Raw genomic sequence first — 25,368 nt, 5'->3', positions numbered from 1 at the left:
TGAGGATCATTCCAGACCACATCAGTAGATATCTACAGGGTACACATGGAGCATATATGGACAGGCCATATTCTGTGCCACAAGGTAAGTTTTGATAAACTTAAAATTATTGGTATCATTCAATGTATATTTTCCAAAAACAATGTAATAAAATGGTCAAGCCAATAACTGAATGAAGTTTGAAAAACTTACAAACATATGAGGATTGAACCAGAGTCCGAAAGAACCAATGGGACAAGAATGAAATCATGAGAATTAGAAGATATTTAAAAATAACCAATTATGATAACACAACATATTATAACTTATGGATCATAAGAAAACCAGCACTATACTGGAAATTCATAGCTTTAAAAGTCTAAAAGAAGAAATATCTCAAACAATAACCTAACTTTCTACCTTTACAATTAGAAAAAGAAAAATAAATCTAAAGCAAGTATATGGAAGAAAACAATCAAGTTTAAAAGCCTAGATGAATAGAATAGAGAATAGAAAGTCACAGAGAGGGTCAACAAAACCAAAAATGGTTCTTTGAGAAAAAATGGCCCCCAAATGATAGGAGCATCTCTTTTTCATTCCTGATTTCAGTAATTTGAGTTCTATCTAGTCTTCTTTGTCAGTGTATTAAGGATTTGATACTTTTGTTATTGTTTTGAGATAAAGGTATTGTTTGTGTTTTTGGAAATTATTATATTCCTCTAAAATAAAACAGCTCACAAGGTCTAATGAAGTTGCCCAGCACAGCGCTTCTTAAACTATCTATAACAAAGGAGTAGTTTAATATTTTTCCAATTTGTTGTGGATCAATACTTCTGTAAAGTACAATAAAAAATAAATGACTAGAAAAATGAAATAGTATTTGAAACACTACCTAATCTTTTATTATTATGCTCAAAGACATAGAATTACTCTGTTAAATTACTGTAGATGTTTCTAAACACTTACTCTCAATTCCTGTACCTCTTTGTGGACCAGTGCACCCGTAGGCCAGAGGTCAATGCTTTGAGTTGCACTGTTGTAGAAGCATTGTCCTTTTTTCCACAGATCCATACCTTTTCAATGACATGACTCAATTAGGGAACAGATGGCACTGACTTTCAGACTAATGCAGAGCACGCACTTTAAGATAATTATCTTTTCTCTCCTCTCTGGAGCAAGGGAAGATTTGAAGGTTTTCTTCAAAGCTGAATAGAGGGCAAGAGTAAGTAGAAAAAAGACCTGTATTAAAAATAGAAGCTTAGTTATAACAATGTCATTCAGTCTCATGAAAATAGAGTTTTAAAAAGTATAACCTAAATACATAATTAAAAGTTTATCCCAAATGATATTTTCTAATCACCTCACACCACGGTTTGCTTAAAATTTTTTCTATGTCACGTAAGGGTACAAGATCCTAATGATGAATGTAACTGTACTGTATACTTAAAAAGTACCAATAAACCCAATAAGATTAAAATAAATCTTTTCTATAAATCTAATGCCTGAACTTCCTCAAACATAATTTCTGTTATTTTTTTTCTGTGAATGAGTTATCATTTCCTATTTCTTTGTATGCTGTATAATTTTTGTTGAAAACCAAACAATTAGAATATTATAAGTTGGTGATTCTGTACATTGGATTCTCCTCCCTCCTTTGGTTTTGCCATTGTTTATTGAATGCTAAAGTTATGCATTTGTACAGTAGCTTTTTCAAATTATTTTCCTTGAGACTATATTCTTTCTTATGTGTGGTCATTAAAGTATCTGTTCTTTTATCACAGACATTAATTAGTAACTTCAGTGGCAGAGATTTCAAATACTTGGAGCAAAAGCAAAACAACAAAACCCAAATAAAACACTCCTCAACTAAAAAACCCCCTCCCTGTCTTTGAAGACTGGTCTTGAGTTAGGGCATTTCTTCAACCCTAAACAACTTTGCTTTATGCCTCACCTTCTGATTGCATAGAACCTACAGATTAACAGACATGCAGGCCTATGTTCCTTGCCAGTATTTTCTGGTGGTACATCTGATCCTTGGCATATGCATTGCCCTCTGGCTTCCTTGGTGTGTGAGTCAGCTTTCCATCACTGTGATAAAATGCCTGTGAAAATCAGTTTAAAGGAGGGAAGGTTTATTTTGTCTCATGGTTTCAGAGTTTAAGTCCTTTGTTAGCTGATTCCCCTGCTATTAATGATGAGGCAGTCACATCATGGCCAAAGGGTTGGAGGAGGAAAGCTTCTTATCTTGTAGAACCAAAGCAATGAAAACAGAGTGAGAGCCTGAAGGGAGGGTTTGGGGACAAGATATTGTTCCCAAGGTAATGTCTGCATGACATGCTTCCTCTACCTAGGCCCGCTTCTTAAGTTTCTATCACCTTTCAATAAACTTTTCAAATTACCATTTCTTCAATTATTGAAATTAGAGACCTCATGATTCATGATGTACCCTTTCCAAGGTCCACCTGTGTACACATGAGCTTTCTGGGAGGTGTTTTAGTTCCAACCCCTAATACATGCTATGCATGGTAGCTTTGGGAGCTCTTAGTTCTCCAAGAATTTTTCCCCTAAACCCAATTTCCCAGCTGTTGAATGTTTGCTTTCTGTCTCATCTGTCACACTTGCCTGAACTCTGCAGATAGAGTATGTCTTTAAATATTTTACATAGTTTCCATTCTTGCTGGAAATCTGCTGCAGACAGAGAGGGTCAAGCACTGAGAAAGAAAATTCAGCCTCTCTGCCTGCCTTTCAATTAATTGCCAGACAGGTCAAAAGTCACAACTATATGTCAAAATGTTCTGGATTGCTCTCTCTTGGAATCAACAAGTCTTACCAGTAGCTTGGGCTGATGTGTACATAGCCGCCACTGAGCTAGAGAATGACAGATGATAGGTGAAGACAATACCACAGTGCTTTCTACTGGAAATTAACAGTCTTCTTTTTGTTTCCATCAAACACCCATCTGGTTGTTGTAAATTCTTGTTTAGATTGAAGAGTTCCAAAAGAGTTAATTCAATCAGCTTTGCCTGCTTAATTGTTTTTTTGGATGAAGTACTGATTCCTTGAGTGAAAAAACTTCTCATTTTGCATGACAACACAGTTTGATTAAATGAGGGAAGAGGTGAGAGTAGAGTCATACATAAATGGTGCTGGGATAGTTGGATTTGACAAGTGGAATGAAGCTGTGCCTCATTTCATATCATACCCCAAATCATGTTAAACTTGAAAAGATCTTGCAAAAGAGCTGAAACCATACAATTTTCACAAGAAATGTACAGGTAAATCTGTGGGATCTTAGATTTGGCAAAGGATTTTTAGTTATGACACAGTACAAGCAACAAAAGTAAAAATTGATACATGGGGTTTCAAAAAATAAAATACTTGGGTTTAAAGGGTACTATGATAAAAGAGAAAGATAACCACAGAAAAAGAGAAGGTATTTTCAAATCATACCTCTGTTGGAGACCTTCTATGTAGACTATATAAAGAGCTCTTTTAACTTAATAATTAAAATTATGTAATTAAGAGTTGGGCAAAAGGATTTAGTTTTCTAGAGAAAATATATAAATGGCCAACAATAAAAATTGTACATGGCATGAAAGATGCTCACCATTGTTAGTCATTAGGGAAATGCAAATCAAAAGTACAACAGGATACCACATTTCCATTATAATTAAAAATTATAATAAAAGAAAAAAGTAGGAAATGATAAAAATGTGGAAAAATCAGAATCTTCAAACGTTGGAAGAATGTAAAACTGTGGACCTACTTTAAAAACCAATCTGGAAGTTCCTCAGAGAGTAAAACACAGTGTATTATTGTACTGAATCCTATGAGCTACTGCAGCACAGTGGTATTTGTGTATCTAAACCCAAAAATGGTGAAGTAACCTAAGATAAGAAATGGCACCTCTGTTAAAGGCCCCGGCCACCAAAGGAGCTCACAGGAGTGACAGATGCTCTGGGTGGGAGAGTCAGTGAATGAGTGGTGAGTAAATATAAAGGTCAGGTTGTGACCATGCGCAGTGCAGATCTGAGATATATTAAATTTATAGAATGTTTTTTTAATGATAAATTAACTTTAACTTACTGTAACTCTTCCTAAACTTCAAAGTTTTTAAATTGTTTAGATTTTTTGTAATAGCATTTCACTTAAACCTCAAAATATTACTAGACTTTTCTTTCATTATATCATTACTCTATAAAACTTTTGTATTCTATGTTTTACTTTTAAAGTTTTTTTTTAAACTAAGACACAAGCACACACACAAACCTGGCCTTCACAGGGTCAAGATCACCAACACCACCATCTCGTCTACCGAGAAGTTCTTCACACACATTAAAAATTTGATAGCTGTGCCTCCTTCTCCGTTACCTCCTGAAGGACCTCTTTTACAATTAGTTTTGTTGATAAGTACATTCCAATAATAAAAACATAGTCTGTTACATTCATAAAATAGCAGCTTAATTCTTTATTAGCATCATTAAGTATTATGTTCTGTATAAAGTTGTATGTGATGAACTTTTGTACAACTGGCAGCACAGTAGGTTTGTTTTCACTGTCGTCACTGCACACACTTTTGTTATGGGGTGTGCTGTATTATTATGGCTGCAAAATCACTAGGCAATTGGATTTTTTAGCTAAATAATAATCTTACAGGACCATAATTTTGTAAGTACTCATTTTTTAATGAAATGACATTGTAGCATTTGATTCAATTTATATCAAATATCCAGAATAAGCAAATCTATAAAGACAGAAAGTAGAAAAATTGTTACGAAGCCTCAGTATAGTGATAGAGTTTTGGGAGCAAATCCTAAATATAAGTGTTAAAAAAGTCCAATATGGGACTTTGGTCTGGGTCAGAAAAACATTAAAAAATTAATTGTAATGATGATCACACAATTTTATGAATGTATTAAAACATTTTAATCTGTGTTTTAAATGGTTGAATTATATAATATGTGAATTATATCTCAATAAAAATATTATAGACTATGAATTATTTAATTAATTGAGAAACTGAATCCATATCAAAAGTGAAGGAATGGATAAATTAACAGTTCAATGATGAACAAAACATATCATAATCTCAAATTATCTTCATAGAATCAATTTAGAAAACTCATCTTTTTTTATTTTTTTGGCACTGGGGATCAAACTTAGGATCTTGTGCTTGTGAGGCAGGCATAGTGTCACTGAGCCAAATCCCTGGCCCCAAGAAAACTCATCTTTTAGATGCTGTTACCTCTGAACCATTTTGTTACTTTCAAACCACTCTCAGTAAAATCTCTACCAGAGTTCTCCAAAAAAACTGAATTGAAAATGTATCTTTTTATGCATGTGTGTATACATGTTTGTATGTATGCGTCTAGCCCATCGGTATACCTCAATGATTAGTGATTACTCTATTACATAAATATATAAAGGGGTTTAGTTTAAGAATTGGCACTTATGATTGTAAATGCTTACAAGCTCAAGTAGAAAAAGCAGGCCAGCAAGATGGAAACTTTAAAAGAAATTAATGCTCCGGTCTTGAAGCAGACTTCCTTTTTCCTCAATCATTCCTCTTTTCTTTCTTTGGTACCTGGGATCAAACTCAGGACCTTATATTTGTGAGGCAGACTGCAGTACCACTAAGCTAAATCTCTGGCACTCAGTTGGTCCTCTTAAGAAACTTTTCTACTGTGCAGGGTCCTGAGTTTGATCCTCAGTACCAAAAAAAAAAAAAAAAAAAAAAAAAAAAAAAAAAAAAAGAAAGAAAAAAGAAAAGAAAAGAAAAGAAAATTTTCTACTGATTGAATAAAGGGCAAGTTACTTTAGATGAAATAACTTTGCGGCAACTCCTACTATTTGATTACATAACTGGGTACTGTTGCCTAGCTAGACACATAAAAGCATTCTACTTTCCTATAAAATGCTTATTAATTATAGATATAGGAATATCTTTATGGTAGATGCTGGCAGGCCCTTCATCATCAGTACATACATTAAAAATATATGTTACTAGATAGAATAAAATGAAAAAGCTTAACATAACATGATATCCCTGCCAATAATGAATAGACTGAAAATAATCAGGAAAGACAAGAGAAACTTAAACTGAGGGATAGTGCAAAAAACAAATTCCTCAAAAATGTCAAGGTTATTAGAGAAGTAATATTTCTTTCTCTCTGATCTGACTTGGCAAGTCTATGCCTACTGCACTGATGAACAAAATAAACATTCCTGTGCTCATGTGAGTAGACTATAAGGAAATACCGTTCAGGACAGAAACTCAGATTCCTTTTAGAGAGAAAGATAGATGTTTAGCAGATACAACTTGACATTTTGAAGGTAGAGATTTCTTTCCCTAAAGCCGGGATATATGAATGTTGTCATTTCCTAGCATGTGCGCACTGAAGCAAAGTCTTTCTTTTTTTGTGTGGGGGGGTGTGAGACAGGGTCTCACTATGTAGTTGAGACTGAACTGGAACTCACTATGTAGCACAGGCTGGTCTCAAACTCACAGCGATCCTCCTGCCTCAGCCTCTCAAGTGCTGGGATTACAGGCGTGCATCACCACACCCAGCTGAAACAAAGCCTTTCTATTTCCACGTGACAGAAGTGACACTAATTGGTGGCTTCATAATTTTTAACTTTGTATCTTATCCTAATGTTTACAATATATTCAACAGCTATATTTTTCTAGTATTATATTAATCTTTGAGTTTTAGAAGTTTGAAACTTTGGTAGAGTAAATTCAGAGTGTGTCTGATAATAGCACCATTTCTCACTGTGCATGCATGTATGAGGCAGACAGAGTTCCCAAAAGTCATGGCATTGCATGTTATGGGTTGATTTACGTGTCTGATTTGGACCCCAGAGTAGAAGTGTGCTGCAAGTAAAAATCATTCTCTGTATATATTGCTACAGAGGAAATGATGAGAACTGATCTAACTTAACAAAAATTAAAATTATCTACAATATTTCAAAACCGTCTTCTGCTTCAGGTGTATAAGTCACTTTACAGTTTCTGAGAAAAAGTGCATGACTTCAAACTCACAACTTAAAGAGGGAGAGGTTTATTCTGGCTCATGATTCAAAAGGATTCAGTCTATAAGTAGCTGGCTCCAAGGCAGAAACATCATGGTATAAGGGTATAGTAGAGGACAGCTGCTAGCTTCATGGCAGCCAGGAAGCAGAGAGAGAAAAAGAGGAGCTGGGGATGCGAATATAACCTTCAATGTCATGCTCCAAAGACCCACCTCCTTCCAGACCCTGCTTCCTCATAGCACAGTCAGCTATGGACTCATCAATGGATAAACCTATTAATGAGTACAAGTTCCAGAGATCCAATCATTTTCCAAAATCTCGCCTTTGAACATAAGACTTTCGGGCACATTTTAGATCTAAACCATAATATTCTGCCCCTGAGCTCCCAAACGGTCATGTGTTCATTTCTCTATATTAAAAAAATGCATGTAGTCCATTCTAAGAGTTATCAGTGTCTTAACAGTTCCTGAATGCTGCAAAGTCTAAATCTAAAGTCTCCTCTGACATGCAAGACAAACACTTAGCTGTGAACTCCTGTAAAAATAAAAATAAAAGTTAAATACATCCCAAACACAATGACACAGTTTAAACATTCCTATTTTGAAAATGGAGAAATAGGGTGAGAAAGAGGATGCAAATGAAAGAAGGACTAAAAATAAGCAAGGCAAACATTAAATCCTATAGCTCCATGAGCAGCAACTGGGCAGGCTGTAATGAGACATGAGTTCCAAAGCGGTTGGGAAGCTAGCCCCTAATAATTATCAGTTGCAGCCTTCATGGTCTCTTTCTTGGACTGAGTCTGCTCACTACTCATAGTTTTGTTTGGCAGACATTCTGGGCATCTCTAAACTCCTGGGGTCTCCATTGAAACTTCGTCTTCCTTCTTACAGCTTCAAGCATTGCCCTCTCAGGGGCTTCTGGAAGGGACTGTGACCCTGTCAAACATTTTTGCTTGGCCTCCCTGATCTTCTTTTTAAATCTAGGTGGAAATCTCCATGATCACATGACTCTTGTATTTAGTACTCCTGAAAGATGAGGACCATGGAGATGGTGACAAGGTCTGCTGGAAGTTTAAGCAACAGCCTCTGAGTGCCTTGATGACTGAATTTAGGCAAATACTTTCCTAGGCATCTCTTAATGAGTAGGGTGGCCTGGCCTCTCTTTTCAAAACAGTCTTCCAAAGAGTTTACAGTTTTACATTTTTGAGCCTATGAGGACGAGTGGGGCCTGGGCATTTCCAGGGATGATATCTAAACATCTCTTCTATTGTTCTGATGCAAAGTATTTGGCTTTTAGAAACACTGATGTCTTAAGCAACTATACTTTCCTAAGCCTCAAATGAGCTTCCTTTTCAGTGAAGCTGCAAAATTTTCACAATTTTCAGCTTTGCATTTTGCTCTCCATCCTCATGGTGTCTGGCTAAAAGTAGCCAACCATACCCACATCCCAGCCTAAAGGCTACATTTAATTGGGCTACCTTTAATTTTCACCATCATATCAGTTAATCTGCCACATTAAATTTAGACTTATACAAAGTCTTAGGACATGAGAAAATATGAGCAAGTTCTTTGTCAGAATATTGCACACACTGCCTCAAGTCCATTTGAGAATACAGTCCTCTTTCCCATGGGAAACCTCAAGAGCCTGGCCTCTACTAGTCACATTCCAATCAACATTTCTGTTGCTGGGACAAAATATCTGACAATCTCAACTTAAAGGAGGAGAAGTTTGTTTTGAGTTATGGTTTCAGGGAATTCAGTTCACAGGTGGCTGTCTCTAAGACAGAAGTGGTATAGTCAAAGGGCACAAAAGAGGACAGCTGTTTGCCCCATCAGGAATTAGAGGGAATAGTGTAGGCCATTAATGCATATACAGTGAAATGACGTTTTTCTATTTCATGTGTTCAAATACTCCTGATTGATGGCTCTATAGTATTTAACTTTATATCTTATTCTAAAATTTGTGCCATATTTAGCAACTATACTTTCTAATATTAGTTAAATCTTTTAAGTTTTGAAAGGTCTAAACTTCAGAAGAGCAAATCCATAATTATATCTATGATAATAGTGTTATTACATATGCTTCCATGTATGAGACAGAGTTCCCAAAGGACACAGTGTTGTCATGTTAGGGATTTATTTAAATGTCCGGTCTGAGAACTCAAAAGTAAAAATATGTTGCAAGTAAAATCATCCTGTTTATATATTGCTATAAAGAACTGACAAATGACCTAATTTATAAAAAATTAAATTACCAACAAGATTTCAAAATTGGCTCCTTACCCAGGCTAAGCTGAGTAACAAGCAAGACTAAATTATTAACAGAGAATATATATACCAAAGAATAAATAATAGAAACAGCTTTTGGGAGACTTTAATGACTGCAGTAAAACTATACATTTTAAAAGCTTCTGATAGAAGTAACTCAGACTGGCTTCAGAGTATACATGTTCTCAAAAGAAGAAACACATCCAATTCTAAAACAAAAGGTAAAGAGATACTTTTCCCATGAGAGGAAGTTTTAAGGAACACAGGATTCTTCTGAAGTTATTTTTCTTATAGTTAAGAAGCTGCTTTTTCTTCTGTTGCACCCTTCATCCTTTGCCAGTTCTTATTCTTTTTGTAATATTTATTTTTGAAAGGTTACAATTCATCATTAAGTATGCTTCCTTAAGTATTTTGAAGAAAACCAGCACCAGCATTAATTAGGAGGTTCTGTGGAAAAACTGTTGATCTGTATCTTCCCACTACAACTCATCTAAGTGTGGTGATGGCTCATGGAAAGGGTTATAGAGTTGCTCATTTTAAATATGGATAAGTTTATTTATTGTTCTATCAGTTAGTCCATCTTTTGCAACCTCTCATAAGGAGGTTCTGCACAGGATAAGGTGACAGGGCAATAAATGATAATGTGTGTGGTCTTTTTCATGGGCCCTTCCATCACATTTAATCTTGAAGAGCAATGAATACATATTTAATATGACCATATACATCCTAAATGAGCAACTGTTAAACCTGAGTAAACTGCGCAATCTCCTGAGGACTGTATTCATTTTCAAAATGCCAAGATGTACTCGGTCATGAGCAGAGTAAGCTTCAAAGAAGGTAGGTAAAGTGTTTTTAAGAAAAAAAAGTATTTAAACATAAAATAATTTAAATATTACAGTTATTCTGATTAAAACCTTTGTAAAGAAAGGAAAACAAACCTGAGAAGTTAGATAACAATAAAGTTTATTCTGCATATATCAGAATAAAGTGTGCAAATGTTATTAATTGAGGAACGTCTCAAGAATTTGATAATGTCAGTGTGACCAAACTAAAGGTTAAATTAGTATAAACAATTTTCTCTTCTAGGACTAGAGGTTCCATTTGACCCAGCCATCCCTCTGCTGGGTATCTTTCCAAAAGAATTAAAAGAATCATATCACAGTGATATATACGCACCTATGTTTATAGCAGCACAGTTTGTAATAGCTAAAACTTGGAAATAGTCCATTTGCCCATTAGCGGAGACTGGATAAAGAAGATGTGTTTTTTCTATTAAATGGAATACTACTCAGCCATAAAGAATGAGAAATTAGGAAAGTGGATACATATTGAGGATATACTCCTAAGCGAAATAAATAAGTCACACATGTAAATACCAAATAGTTTCTCTGGTGTGAAAAACTATAATGGTACATAAGATCCTAATGATATAATTGACAATGTGAAATCGGAAGAAAAAGGCTAAAGGTGTAGAGAAAGTGGGAAGGGTAGGTGAAAGGTAATAAGGGAAAAGAAAAAAATATGAGAAAATGAAAAAATGGAAATAAAGTGTTTGTAAATGGGGAGGGGAGGAGGAGAGGGCGGGGACAAGAGGGAAAAATGAGAACCAAGACCTGTCATGTAAAGGTACAAGATCCCAATGATGAATGTAACGGTACTGTATACCTAAAATGTACCAATAAACTCAATGAGAGAAGAAAAAAAACAATTATTTCTTTCAGCTCTATTTTCTTTCTTTCTGGTACCAGGGATTGAACTTGGGACCTTGTGCTTGTGAGGCAAGTGGCAGAACCACTGAACTAAATCCCGGACCCTCAGCTCTGTTTTCTGATCATCAATATAGAAATATTTCACTTGTGATTTCTCTCCATTAATGTTCATTTAAGTCAAATGAGCCTCCAGATGAATCTAATACTCATTTCAGAATTAAACCAAGTGGTACAATAATCTTCATAATGGAATTTTTTTATTATTCACTTTATTGGTACATTTTAGGTAAACATTATGATCACATTTATCATTGGGAATTTGTACCTGTACATGATATATCTTGGTTCATATTTTTTTCCAATTCCCCTTCTCTCCCCTCAAACCCTTCATCCCTCCCTGTTTACAAAAGCTTGCTTTCTATTTTTGTCTTTCTTTGACCATTTCTTTTCTTTTCCTTCTTTCCTTTCCCCAGTGCCCCCACCCTAGTTCCCCTTCTCCTTTCATCATTTTCTTCCTCTTTCACAATATCTATTATACATTTTGGTCCTCACTTATACTTTCCGTTTCTCACAACACAAATAATTCAGTTCTTACACATGTGTGTCATACTCATTTCATACTTTAGAGTATGGTCTCAAGGTGCACCCATTTAGCTATAAATGTCTCCAGTTTATCTTCCTTTATGGCTGAGTAGTACTGCATTAAACACACACACACACACACACACACACACACACACTCATCTTCATTATCTAGTCACTGTTTGATGAGTTATTTGGGCTGTTTTCAAGATTTAGCTGTTACAAACTGTTCTGCTATAAACATGGGTGTGCGTATATCCCTGCAGTATGGTGCTTTCAATTTGGGGGGGAAGATACCGTGGAACAGCTGGGTCAAATGGAATCTCTAGTTTTAGTTTTTCTCTACACTGATCTCCACACTGGTTGCACCAGTCTACACTCCCACCAACAATGGGGAAGGGTTCCTTTTTCCCCCATAGCCCCACCAGCATCGGTTATTGGTTGATTTCTTGTTAGCAGCCACATAATGGAAAGCTTTATAGATGACCATGGGAGTATTTACAAATCAGGAATACAGCATGTTTGTTTTTCTTAAACACATCATTCCCCAGTATAACACAAATCCCTAATTAAAGCATTCTATGATGTGGGTAAATTGTTTGTTTGTTTTGGGTTTTTTGAGACAGGGTCTCACTATGTAGTTGAGACTGACCTGGAATTCACTATGTAGTCCAGGTTGGTCTCGAACTCTCAGCAATCCTCCTGCCTCAGCCTCCCAAGTGCTGCGATTACAGGCTTGCACCACCATGCCTGGCTTTGATGCAGGAATTTTGAATGGAAATAGTTTGGTAAATTTAATTATATTTTCATTCAGCTATTATTTTTCTTATATGTGAAAAGCTATTGTTATTTATTAGTGAATTTCTCAATACTGCTAAAAATGTCTTATTTTTATGCAGGTCTGTTGTAACAAGTCTACCAAAAAGCTCATTAATTTAAATGATTAAAATGACATTATAAAACTGCATCATCACTCTTCCTGATCAAAGTTTATTTTTCTTATATGTGAAAAGCTATTGTTATTTATTAGTGAATTTCTCAGTACTGCTAAAAATGCCTTATTTTTATGCAGGTCTGTTGTAACAAGTCTACCAAAAAACTCATTAATTTAAATGATTAAAATGACATTATAAAACTGCATCATCACTCTTCCTGATCAAAGCTACTCATAAGATTCCTTAAGGTTACTGTAATAATTCATGTACAGTAAAAAATAAGCTGGATTTCTACTTGACCTTCCTTATTTTCTTCCTTCTTTTTGAGCTGTTGATTGAACTCAGGGTTTTGCACATGTTAAGTAACCACTCCACCACTGAGCTACACCCATACCCTAAATGGGTAATATATTTCTTGTGTTCATTTTTTTTTTTGGTTGGATATTGAATCCAGATCCTCCTACATGGCATACATACACTCTACAATGAACTATACAAACAGCCCACATAATGCATTTTTATTTTATTTAATTAAAAATTTTTTTCTCATTGAGTTTATTGGTACATTTTAGGTATACAATATAGTTATATTTATCATTTAGATCCTGTACCTTTACATGACAGATCTTGGTTCTCATTTTTTCTCTACACCCCTGACTTCCCTTCACCTCCTCCCCCTCACCTATTTTCCCCATTTTTATAGTGAAGATCCCACACAATTATTATACATTTCCAAAGCAAAATAAATAAATAAATAACATAGTAGTACCAGTGATGTAATCACACAAATTAATTGCTTTTTCAAAAGCATTAATATACAGCTAGCAGTGTAGTCTCTCTAGCCTGAGTGACCTTAGAATCATGGACTCGGCATAGAGGTGTCCTTGAGAGAACACAGATATAATCCCCACTCACCAGGGAGGTCTGCAAGTAAATCATCCACACAGAGACACATTTACCCTAGTTTCAGAGCTCCAGTAATAGAACTCTTGAAACTTCCTATTCTGAACACAAAGAATTTTTTAAAATCATCTAAACTATCTCTCCCATTAGAACCACAGTCAGCTCATTTGCACCTGGTTTCATTCAAGCTTGAATCAATCCCTTCCTCATGGATGATGTCTCCCAAAACATTTAAAACAAAATAACATCTTTAGCTTAACATCTTGGTAATGGTTTTCTCACTTTTCTAAAATTTATTTATTTTTCTTTTTATTTCTTTAATCTAGAAATATATTGAGTTGGTCAGCCATCTGTCACTATGAAAATTGGCTGAAATGATTAAAATACAAGGGGAAATGATGTATTTTGGCTCATGGTCTTAGAGATTCCACTTCAGGATTGGGTGGACCCATTGCTGTTAGGCCTCTGGTGGGGTGCAGATGGCAATGTTGGAGATTGTGTAACAAACTTCTCACCTTAACAAAGTGAGAAACAAAAACAGGAAGAGTGTAGTGTTCTTTAATAAATATCAAAAACACTTCCAATAACCAGAAACCTTCCCTCTTTGCTACACCTCTTAAAATTCCCATCACCTTCCAATACAGTGGACCCTCAAGTTGTAATCTGTCTGACATGAACAACTTAGGTTATGACCAGAATTTTAGTTTAAACTTACCAACAAAGTCTTGAGTTACAACCTGAATGCCAGCTTCTTGTGGTTCCAGATGGTCTCAGACACAGATTTAACATTTAAATTCTGGAAGGAACATTATAACATCTTTTCCTATGTGCAGTGGATTGAGAAGTTCTGGGCCAATGTTTCTCTAAGGTTACCAAAATGTACCTCACAAGAGAGAGAATTTGAAGTCTGTGTAGAGGAGTCTCAGTTGACTGACCTGAGTTACAACCAGCCATTGAGAATGAATTGAGTTCATAAGTCAAGGGTCCATTGTACTGTCATGAGAGAAAGCCTTTAATACATGGGACTTCAGGGGACATTTAATACTCAAACTATAGCACCCATGTTATTTTCCAGTAGGACTCTACTCAGTCATGGTGGGGACAAAAATGTCTGTATTTTGGATGGTACTTTTTTCTACTTTGCAGGCATTCTTTATTTTTACCTGGGTTGAGAATCTATGGAATAATTAAAATGTATGTTCTTGAAATTTTGTAATGTAAATTCTTGAAATTTAAGGCCTGGATGAATTTCACTCAGCACAACATTTTCAAGGTTTCTTCTTCCTCTTCTTCTTCTTCTTCTTCTTCTTCTTCTTCTTCTTCTTCTTCTTCTCTTCTTCTTCTTCTTCTTCTTCTTCTTCTTCTTCCTCTTCCTCTTCCTCCTCCTCCTCCTCCTCCTCCTCCTCCTCCTTCTTCTTCTGTGCAACTTTGAAAATGTAGATCAGAAGGTGAAATATGAATAAATGAAAAAATGATGTAAGAGGAACTGTGGATTTTCTCAGAACATCTAGGAAGTCTGGAAAGTTTCTAGAACTCAGACTCCTTAGGAGGCCATTATGAGTACTATATGAAAGAACAGGTCTGCAACTTGTGTTTTCAAATTCAAATATTAAATTCATATTGATGACTAGTTTCTGCCTAACTGAAATATTTGGCAGTAGTTTGGAAAGCAAGAGTCTCACAATAAAAGGATTATTAACTGTATTACTATGAAAATTATAAGAATTTTTCCATGAAAAAATAATGGATTAGAACTGAAAATGAGCCCAATGTTAGAATCACACACAGGCAGGTAGAATATAGACAGAGATACCCACAGTATTGTGGAGTCTATGAAGACCTTCACTTCCATCACCATGTGAAAAAGATTCCCTTTTGTCTCCTTGGGAATCTCCTCAAGTGTATCTTTTTATGAAACCAAGCTCATTCTAAAATGGTATATATGTATTATAATGGACTTGTTTGCATGGATTCTAACAGAGAAAATAAAATGGGAAATTATGGACAGCTTCTCTTTGGTGTGAAGATTTATTTGGCCTTGTGTTGTTTTTCATGGAGTCACCATAGCAAGGTTCAGAAAAATGCACCAGAATACCACAGGGGAAGTATATAACAAGGACAAAACAGAATACATAAAATTTCTATTTCTAGTTAAGGAATCATTGAAAGTACTTCAGCAAGTCAGCACACACTCTGTCATTACCTGGATAGTTTAAAATACTAGCAACATTTTCCATTTTAATGTGCTAATAATCCAGGAGGATATTTAACCACATGGGTACTACCACACCTTCATGGGCAGGAATTGTCCCTGGCAAGAATGTTGAATGTTATCGAATGCTTTTTTGCATTTATTTAAAGGATCATAAGTATTTTGTCCTTGATTCTGTTAATATAGCATACTGCTTTTATTGATTTACATATGTTGAACTATCCTTACATTCCTGGGATAAATCCAACTTGGTCAGGGTGCATTATCTTCTTGATGACACTTTGTATCCTCTTTGCCAGTATCTTATTGAGGATTTTTGCATTCAAGTTCATTAGGGAAATTGGCCTATAGTTCTGTTTTTTGGTTGAGTCTTTTCCTGGTTGCAGAATCAAAGTAATACTGTTTCCAGGAATGAATTTGGAAGTATTGCTTCTCTTTCAATTTCATGAAAAGTTTAAAGAATAGTGGCAATAGTTCTTCTCTAAATGTCTTGTAGAATTCAGCAGTGCAGCCATCAGTACCTGGGCTTTCCTTTGTTGGTAATTCTTTAATTACATTTTCAATATCACTGATTGTAATTGGAGTGTTTAGAATTTTTATATCTTCTTCATTCAAATTTGGTAATTCATATGTATCTAGAAATCTGTCCATTTCTTCTATGTTCTGCATTTTATTAAAGTATAGGTTCTTGAAGTAAGTATTGATGATCCTCTGGATATCTGCTGAATCTGTTCTGATTTCACCATTTTCATTCCTACTTGCAAGAATATTAGCCTTCTTCCTTTTTCTGAAATGGTTGGCTAAAGGTTTATCAACTTTATTTATTCTTGCAAAAAAAAAATACCACTCTTCAATTTGTTGATTTTTTTTGTACCATTCTCTTAGTTTCCATTGCATTTATTTCTGCTCTGATCTTTATAATTTCCTCCCTTGTATGAGCTTTGAGTTTCTCTTGATCTTCTTTTAATGTTGCACTGACATTGTCATTAAATTGTAAAAACTGTCTAATTTATTCTTTAATTTCTGCTGTGAGCCATTGATTGTTCAATTTCCATGTGTTTGTGAATTCCTTATGGTTTATTATGCTATTGATCTCCAGTTAAATTTTGCTGTGGTCTGATAATATACCTGGGATAACTTCAATTCCTTTGCACTTTGTTAAACATATTCTATGAGTTAGTATGTGGTCTATTTTGGAAAATGACCCATGTGCAGCCAAAAAGAATGTATATCTGATTTTGTGATGTGGAACACTCTGTAGATATCTATTAAGTTCATTTGCTTAAAAGCTTTGTTCAGGTCTAGTATTTCACTGTTAATTTTTGGTCTAGATGATCTGTCTATTTGTGACAATGGGGTCTTAAGGATCCCTACTACAATTTTATTAGTGATTATTTGGTTTTTCATGTCCCTTAATATTTGTTTTGTATAGTTGGGGGCATTAGTATTTGGTGCATATATATTTATTATTCTAATCTCTTTCTCTTGGATTGTTCCTTTTACAAGGATGCAGTAACATTCCTTGTCTCTCTTAATTAGTTTTGTTTTGAAATTCATTTTGTCTGCAAGTAAGATAGCTACACCTGCTTTTTTCTAGGTTCCTGTTGCATGGAGAACTGTTTTCCATCCTTTCACTTTCAGTCAATGAGTTTTCTTTTGAACTGTGTTTCTTCTATACAACATTTTGTGGGATTTTGCTTCTTAATCAATTCTGCCATTCTATTTTGTTTGATTGGTGAAATAAGGGCATTAACATTGATGGTTATAACTGATATATATTGACTTATCATGGTCATATAATTTTTCTGTTGCTGGTTCTTTTATTATTTTTTTTCTCTCTCCCTTTAATTCTTGCATATTGAATTTGCTCTGTTGGGCATCATGGAGTTGTGACCTTTATTGTCTTTTTCCAGGACATTTTAAAAAATTGTTTGGAGTGCTGGTTTGATATTCATGAAGTTTCTCAGGTTTTTTTGTCATGAATATGTCTTTTTTTCTCCATCAATTTGAAAGATAGCTTTGCAGGATACATCAGTCTAGGTTGGAAGTTGTTTTATATTTGAACTTGAAATACCACATTCCAGGCTTTCCTTGACTTGAGGGTTTGTGTTGAAAAGTCAGTTGTGATTCTGATGGACTTTCCTTTGCATCCAATTTGTTTCTTTTCTCTAACTTCATGCAGTATTTTGTACTTCTGTTGGGTTTCCAGGATCTTGATTATTGTATGTGTAGTATTAGATTTCATTTTATTGTAACTAATTGGAGTCCTCTATACCTCACTTATCTGTATGTCAAGTACTTTTGCTTTATTCAGGAAGTTTCCTATCATCCATTCTGTGAAGAGTTCTTTTATGTCATTTGTTCTTTCTCCTGCTTTTTTGTGGACTCCTATTAATCTAATATTATTCTTTTTTACATCGTCTAGGAGTTGTTGGATTAATTTCTAGTGGTTCCTTACTATTTTTAAGAGATCTCTCTTTTTAAGGTCACTGACTGCCACCCTATCTTCTATATCTGATATTTCATCTTTAGTTTGAGTTAGTCTGCTATGTATACTTTGAATAGAGTTTTTAATTTCCTGGATATCAGTTTGAATCTGTTTAATGGATTCTATTTCTTTTTTATGTTGAGCCTTCATGGTTTCCATTTCTTTCCTATGCTGAGTATTCAATGCTTCAATCATGGACCTGAACTCATCTTTTTTTTAAATCTGTTTGTTTTCTAGAGTCTCTAATTATGTCTTTTATCTGGGAAATTATTACTGTTTTGAATATTTCTAAAACTTATTCACCTGTTTTTTTGTTTTTTTTGTACTTGTTTTTGTTTTTTTACTTTCTGTGCTACCAGTTCAGATTGTCCAGGTGGTTGATTTATTAGACTTTTTCATTTAATTTTCCCCAGAATTTGACTTTGGTAAGCTGGTAGATTGCATCTTTTTTAAATGTCTTTTCATTTCTATTATTGTTGTTGGTATATTCCTTGGTTTAATTCCTGGGTTGATACTTAGATATTAATTATTATAAGTATCTTTGTTGCTAGTATTTAGAAACCTTAAGGAATGGTTACTTCTCAGAGGTATCTACCAGATATAGCTGATATTTAGGATTTGAGACTCTAATAACTCTGGGGAAATCTCATTTTCATTTTACCAGGAAACATAACACATTAGATCAATCACAAAACTAGCCCAAGCGATAAAATTAGCAAGATTAGAATCAAACACAGCTTAGAAAATGACAATTTGTTATTTATTAATCTATCACCTTTAAACTTGTGAAATAAAATTAAATCAAAGACTATCCCAAAATATGTTTATGGTGAATAAACTGATCAGTATAGTAACTTACCATTTGGGATTGGAACTTAGAAGGATTAAGGCCCTCTTACTATTCTTCACTTCTGCTCTAGTTCAGGGCAATGGCCATTAAGACTCTCTGTGCTACTGCAGTTTAGGTGAGTAACAGGGGTAGCCAGGAAGCCAGAAGTGGGGCTGGGGGCTGTTGCTGGAAGCACCCACATGGCTCAGGTCCTCACTGAGTCCACTGTCAGCAGGGAGGCCCATCTGCTGGTGAACTATTATGAGTAACTCAAATGCATGGCTAAAACATTTTAAGTTTCATTTCTTCTTTGTTCTTTCAATTGCAAACTTCACATCATAGCTTTTTAAAAGCTTGGATAAAATTTAGATATAACAAAATGCATTTTTGTTGTACAATGCATTGTTTTTGTCTTGTACCAAGAATCAGACTTGGGACCTTGGGCTTTCAAGGCAGTTGGCAGAATTACTGAGATAAATCCCCAGCCTACAATGTATTGGTTTGATTATTTCATACACCCAAGGAACCACCACTCCTGTGATGATAAAGAATATTCCATTACTCAAAAATACTCCTTCATGCTCTCTTCTCTTAAATCATTATTATCCTTAGACAAATCTATTATAATTTACATCCCCATAAGTTAATTAGTTTTGTCTTTTCTATAGTTTCACATAAATTAAATGATACAAAATGAATTTTATGTCTAGTTCTTAGTAAGATCCAGAACTAAAGCCTCTTTCCTGATGGGGGTTCAACAAGAGTACAGTCGTAATGACCCCATTTGCATGTCTTCTTTTGCACATAGCTCAGAGCTCTGAGAAGTACCTCCGAGAAGTACAATCCTCCCCTGAACTCTATATTCATTTCCAAAAATCGACATGAGCGCTAACACCTGTTAAACAATAAAACTTGGAGAGAGACAATCTTTAATGAATTCATCTAGAAGTGACAGACACTTATTTTAGAACTGAACTGATGAGACTTTTTTTGAGAGATAGTTTGTGTAGAATGAGAGAGGCTGCACAGAAGTGTAGGCAAGTATCAGGGAAAAGCTGTGTGTAAGTAAGGAACACACTCCAAGAACAGTGACAACCTTATCCATAGTGGTTTCCTAGAACTTTTCCCGCCAGGTGAACCTAGTTATTTACTTATGTAAGACACAAATATGAATATCTTACCTGATACACACAATGATGACTGCCCAAACATGTCCAAGTTTGAATCCCCAGAACTTGTAAATATGTTGGATGACAGAGTGGACTTCAAGCTTGCTAATCAGTGAAACTTCAAATAGAGATATTATCTTTGAGTTTCTGGTTGAACCCCATGCAATCAAAGAGAGTTCTTTAAAGTGGAAGTCAAAGGCAGAAGAGGTCAGTGGGAAGGACTTGATCCACTGCTGCTAGATTTGAAAATGGAGGAAGAGATACTAACCAAAAGATGTGGAGGCTCTTTAGAAATTAGAAAGGCAAGAAAGCCTGTTATCTCTAGAACCTCTGGAAGGAGCACAGTCTGACTAGTACTTTACTTTTAGCTCAATGAGACCCATGTTGGATTTCTGTTCTCCAAAACTGTAAGGTACTAAGTTTGTATTAACTCATAAATTTTGTGGTAATTTCTTCTAGCAGCAAAAGAAATTAATACGTTACCCAAAGTAGTTTAAAGTGCAGTTAAACTATTGTTTATAGATATTTAAATAGTTGATTATTATTGAAATAATTATAAATTCGTATTTATCCCAATTTCACAAATGAATTATTTTAAAAAGAAATGAAATAACTCATTATTAACTATTTTAATTCAACAATTTGTTAAATTTTATGCTTTTTCTTATATCAATAAACATCTTCATTGTGTGCATGTATGCACACATATAATTTGAAAAAAATTCTGTTTGTTAATAAAGTTTTATGCTTTTATTTTACTTATTATTTTATCCTAAGTTGTACTTCAATTTCACAGAATTGCTCATGTGAAAGAAAAAATGTGTCAAAGGCCCGATTTTATTCAGGCTACTACAGTGGAAAGAAAGTAAAAAAAATGTAATATTAATGAAGACAAAAACCTGTAAACTTAACAATTAACTAAGGGAGAACCAGGGACCCAATACCATCAGAAAGTTAATGTAGATCCCAGTGTGAAGCCAGTTTGGACCAGAGTGACAGGGCTGTGGGCAGGTCCAGCCAAGGCCCTGCCCTGACCCTGGCTGCTTGGGCTCACAAACCCCAGCCAAAGACCTGCCTGGAAAAGAGGAGCACAGGTGCACAGGAACAGTCAGAGGCCTTCCTCAATACCATTGGTAAATGCAGTCAGTACCCATGGAGAAGCCAGTGTGTACCAGAGCAGAATGGCTAGAGGCAGGTCCAGCCAGGGCCCCATGCTGGCCCCAGTTACTTGCACCCACAGACCCCAACAAAAGAGCAGCCTAAAAAAGGGTTGCACAGACATACAAGCAACAGCCAGAGACCCACTCAGATACCACTGCTAAGTGCATGCAAACCCCAGTCAGAATCCCACAAAGATAGCAGCAACTGGGGTACACAGCCCACAGCCAAAGGCCACCCCAGACAACATCTCCCTAGGAGGGCAGGCCCTAGCCAAGAGGCATGCCTAGATACCATCCCAAGTATGCACAGGTCTCAGCCAGAACCCTTCCCAGACAACAGGATAGCAGAGGGATGCAAAGGCCACCACTCTAACCCCATGATTTGGTGTGGTGGTGAGCAGCACCGAGGGCTGCTTGGTGGCCTGCTCAGAACTGAAGGCAACTGGGTGAGCAAAAAGTTGTGTCAAAAAAGTCACAGCAGGATGCATCTGTTGAAATGAGAACACATGTAAACAAGTTTCAAAACCAGATTTCTGGTTCACCTAAGGCAACCCCAAAGGGAAACAAGATGGAACAAGCTGATACAAAAGCTTCTGGACTCTGAACTGGCAAAGAAAGAGGACCTAGAAAAAATTTAAATCAGAAATAACTTATCAGATAACAGCAGAGATTGTGTCCATACTGTAAGACAAGATTAATAAATACAGAGCAGACACAGATAAAAAAAATAGAGGAGCTGAGGAACATGATGGAATCCCAACACAGGAAACAAATGGAATCCATAAAATAGATTCAAAGAGATTTTCAGGAGATTAAAACTCCATTGAAAATTTAAACAGCAGAATGAACCAATGTGAGGACAGAATTTTAGATATAGAAGATAACATTGAAATTAGTGACCAGGAAAACAAAAATTTATCTAAAATAGTTTGGGATCAAGAGAAGTCAATCCAGCAGATACTAGACAATGCAAAGAATAACATGACACTGATCAAAGTCAATGAAAATTCCCAAAAAGGAGGAAAGAGCTTGATATAGAGATAAGTGAGGAATATAGGAGTTTAATTAACAATGATCCAAAAAAAAAAAATTACACCTAGGCATATAATAGTTCAGTTTCTAGAAACCCAACAGAAGAAATAAATTCTACAAGCAGTTAGAGAAGAGAAACAAATCAAATACAATGTAAGCTCAACAGAATCAAAGCAGACTTCTCAACACAAACACCCAAGTCTAGAAGAGCATGGAGTGTCACATTGGAAGTCCTAAAGGAAAATAACTCCCAACCAAGATAGATGTAACCTGAAAGATTATCTTTCAAAATTGATGGAGATAAGATAATTTCATGACAAAGAGCACCTGAGGAACTTCATGAATACCAAACCAGCACTCCAAAATATTTTAAACAGTATCCTAGGAAAAGACAGTGAGGATCACAATCCCAGGAATCCCTGCAGAATGAAAGCATCAGGCATGACAAGATATTAAATACAAAGGGGGAGAATACAACAAGAAGAAAAAGTCATGACAAGGATAAGTCAGTACATATCAGTTAAAACCATCAATGTTAATTGTCTCAATTTACCAATCAAAAGAAATAGACTGGCAGAATGGGTCAAGAAGCAAGATCTAACAATATGCTGCATACAAGAAACACACTTAATTAAAAAAGAAACTCATAGACTGAAAGTGAAAAGGTGGAAAATAATGCTCCATGCAAAAGGAACCCAAACTAAAGCAGGAGTAGCTATTCTATTTGCAGATCAAATGGGTTTCAAACCAACACTGATTAAAAGAGACAAAGAAGGACACATCCTTGTAAAGTGAACAATTGAAGAGGAAGAGAGGACAATCATAAAAATATATATGCATGAAATATGTGTCCCCAAGTATATTAAACAAATACTAATGGACATTAAAAAATCAGATAAGCACTAATACAATAGTAGGGGGACCTCAATACCCCAGGGTCACAAATAGATCAACTAAATAGAAAATAAACAAGAAATACTAGAACTCAATCAAACTCTTGAACAAATGTAATTAACTAATTTGCAGGTTTTCCCAACCCACAAAATCAGAATTCACTTTCTTTTCAGATGCACATGGCCCTTTCTCCAAAATAGAGGTCATGCTTGCTCATAAGACATGTTTAAGTATGTGCAAAGGAATTGCATTTATTCCCCATATTTATCAGACCATAGTGCAATGATATTGGAGATCTATAGCAAAAGAAACCACAAGAATTTCATAAGCACATAGAAATTGAGCAACACACTTCTGAATAACCAATGGGTCACAGAGGAAATTTAAAAAAATTAGTTTCTTCAATTAAATGGCAATGTCAATATTGCATATCAGAATATATAAAATACAGTGAAAGCAGTCTTATGAGGAAAATACATAGCAGCAAATACTCATATTAGGAAAAGAGAGTGAACTCAAATAAACAACCTGATGCTGAACCTCAAGCTTATAGAAAAACAAGAGCAGGAGAAACCCAAAGCTCATACAAGGGAGGAAATTATAAAGATCAGAGCAGAAATCAATGAAATAAGAAAATGATGCAAAAAATCAATAAAGCAAAGAGTTTATTCTTCCAAAGAATAATCAAAATTGGGAAATCCTTAGCCAACCTTATGAAAAATAAGAAAGCAAATATCCAAATACATGCAATAAGGAATATGAAGGGTAAAATTACAATGGACACAGCAGAAGTCCAGAGGATCATCAATATCTACTTTGAGAGCCTATACTGTAATAAGATGGAAGGCACAGAAGAAATGGACACATTCCTAGATATGTATGAATTACCAAAGTTGAACAAAGAAGACCTAAAAATTCTAAGCAACCAAATATCAATCAACAAATTTGAAAACCAAATTAAAACTTACCAACTAAGAGAAGACCAGGCTATGATGGCTTCACTGCTGAATTCTACAAGATATTTATAGAAAAACTACTGCCACTATTATTTAAACTCTTCAATGAAATTGCAAGGGAAAGCAATACTCCCAATATCATTTTTGGAAGCAAGCATTACCTGGATCTCCAAAGCAGAGAAAGATCCAACCAAAAAAGAGAACTATGGGCCAATTGCACTAATGAGCATAGACGCAAAAATCTTCAATAAGATACTCACAAACAGAATGTAGAAGATAGTCAAGAATATCATACACCCTGAGCAAGTTGGATTCATCCCAAAGATGCAGGGATGATTCAACATGCACAAAGCAATAAATGTAATACAGTATATTAACAGAGTCAAGGACAAAAACCATGTGGTCAACTCAATGGATGCAGGAAGTGTTTAACAAAATCTAACACTCTTTCATGACAAAACCCTACAGAAAATTGAAATAGACTGTTGCTACCTGATAAAGGCCATTTATGAAAAACCAACAGCCAACATCATATTAAATGGTCAAAAATGGAAAGCTTTCTCACTAAAATCAGGAACAAGACAAGGATGTTCACTGTCACCACTCGTGTTCAATATAGTTGTGGAAACATTACCAATTAGACAGTAGAAGGAAATGAAGAATTCAAATTGTCATTATTTAAAGATGACATGATACTCTATTTAGAAGACCCCCCAAACTCCACCAAAAGCCTCTTAGACTTAAAAACAAAATTTAGTAGAGTAGCTGGATATAAGCACACACAAAAACCAACAGCTTTCCTGTACAAAAATAGACTCACTGAAAAAAGAACTGAAGAAATAACTTCCTTCACAATGGCATTCAAAAAAATGAAATACCTAAGAATCATCCTAATGAAAGAAATCAAAGACCTCTACTCTGAAAACTATAGCACTCTGAAAAAAGAGATCAAAGATGATATTAGCAAATGGAAAGATATCCCTTGCTCCTGGGTAGGAAGAACCAACATAGTGAAAATAGTCATACTTCCAAAACTGCTATATAGATTCAGTGCAATCTCTGTTGAAATCCCAGTAGCATGCTTCACAGACCTTGAGAAACAATCCAAAAATTCATTTGGAACAAATGAGACCTAGAATACCAAAGTGACAAGGTTGCAGATATCACAATCCCAAACCTCAAACTATACTATAAAGCTACAGAAATTAAAAAAAAAAAAAA

Source organism: Fukomys damarensis, unplaced genomic scaffold (assembly GCF_012274545.1).
Source record: "Fukomys damarensis isolate Sample0158 unplaced genomic scaffold, DMR_v1.0_HiC HiC_scaffold_5, whole genome shotgun sequence".
In the NCBI taxonomy this organism is placed as follows: domain Eukaryota; kingdom Metazoa; phylum Chordata; class Mammalia; order Rodentia; family Bathyergidae; genus Fukomys; species Fukomys damarensis.
This window is presented reverse-complemented; position numbering follows the sequence as displayed.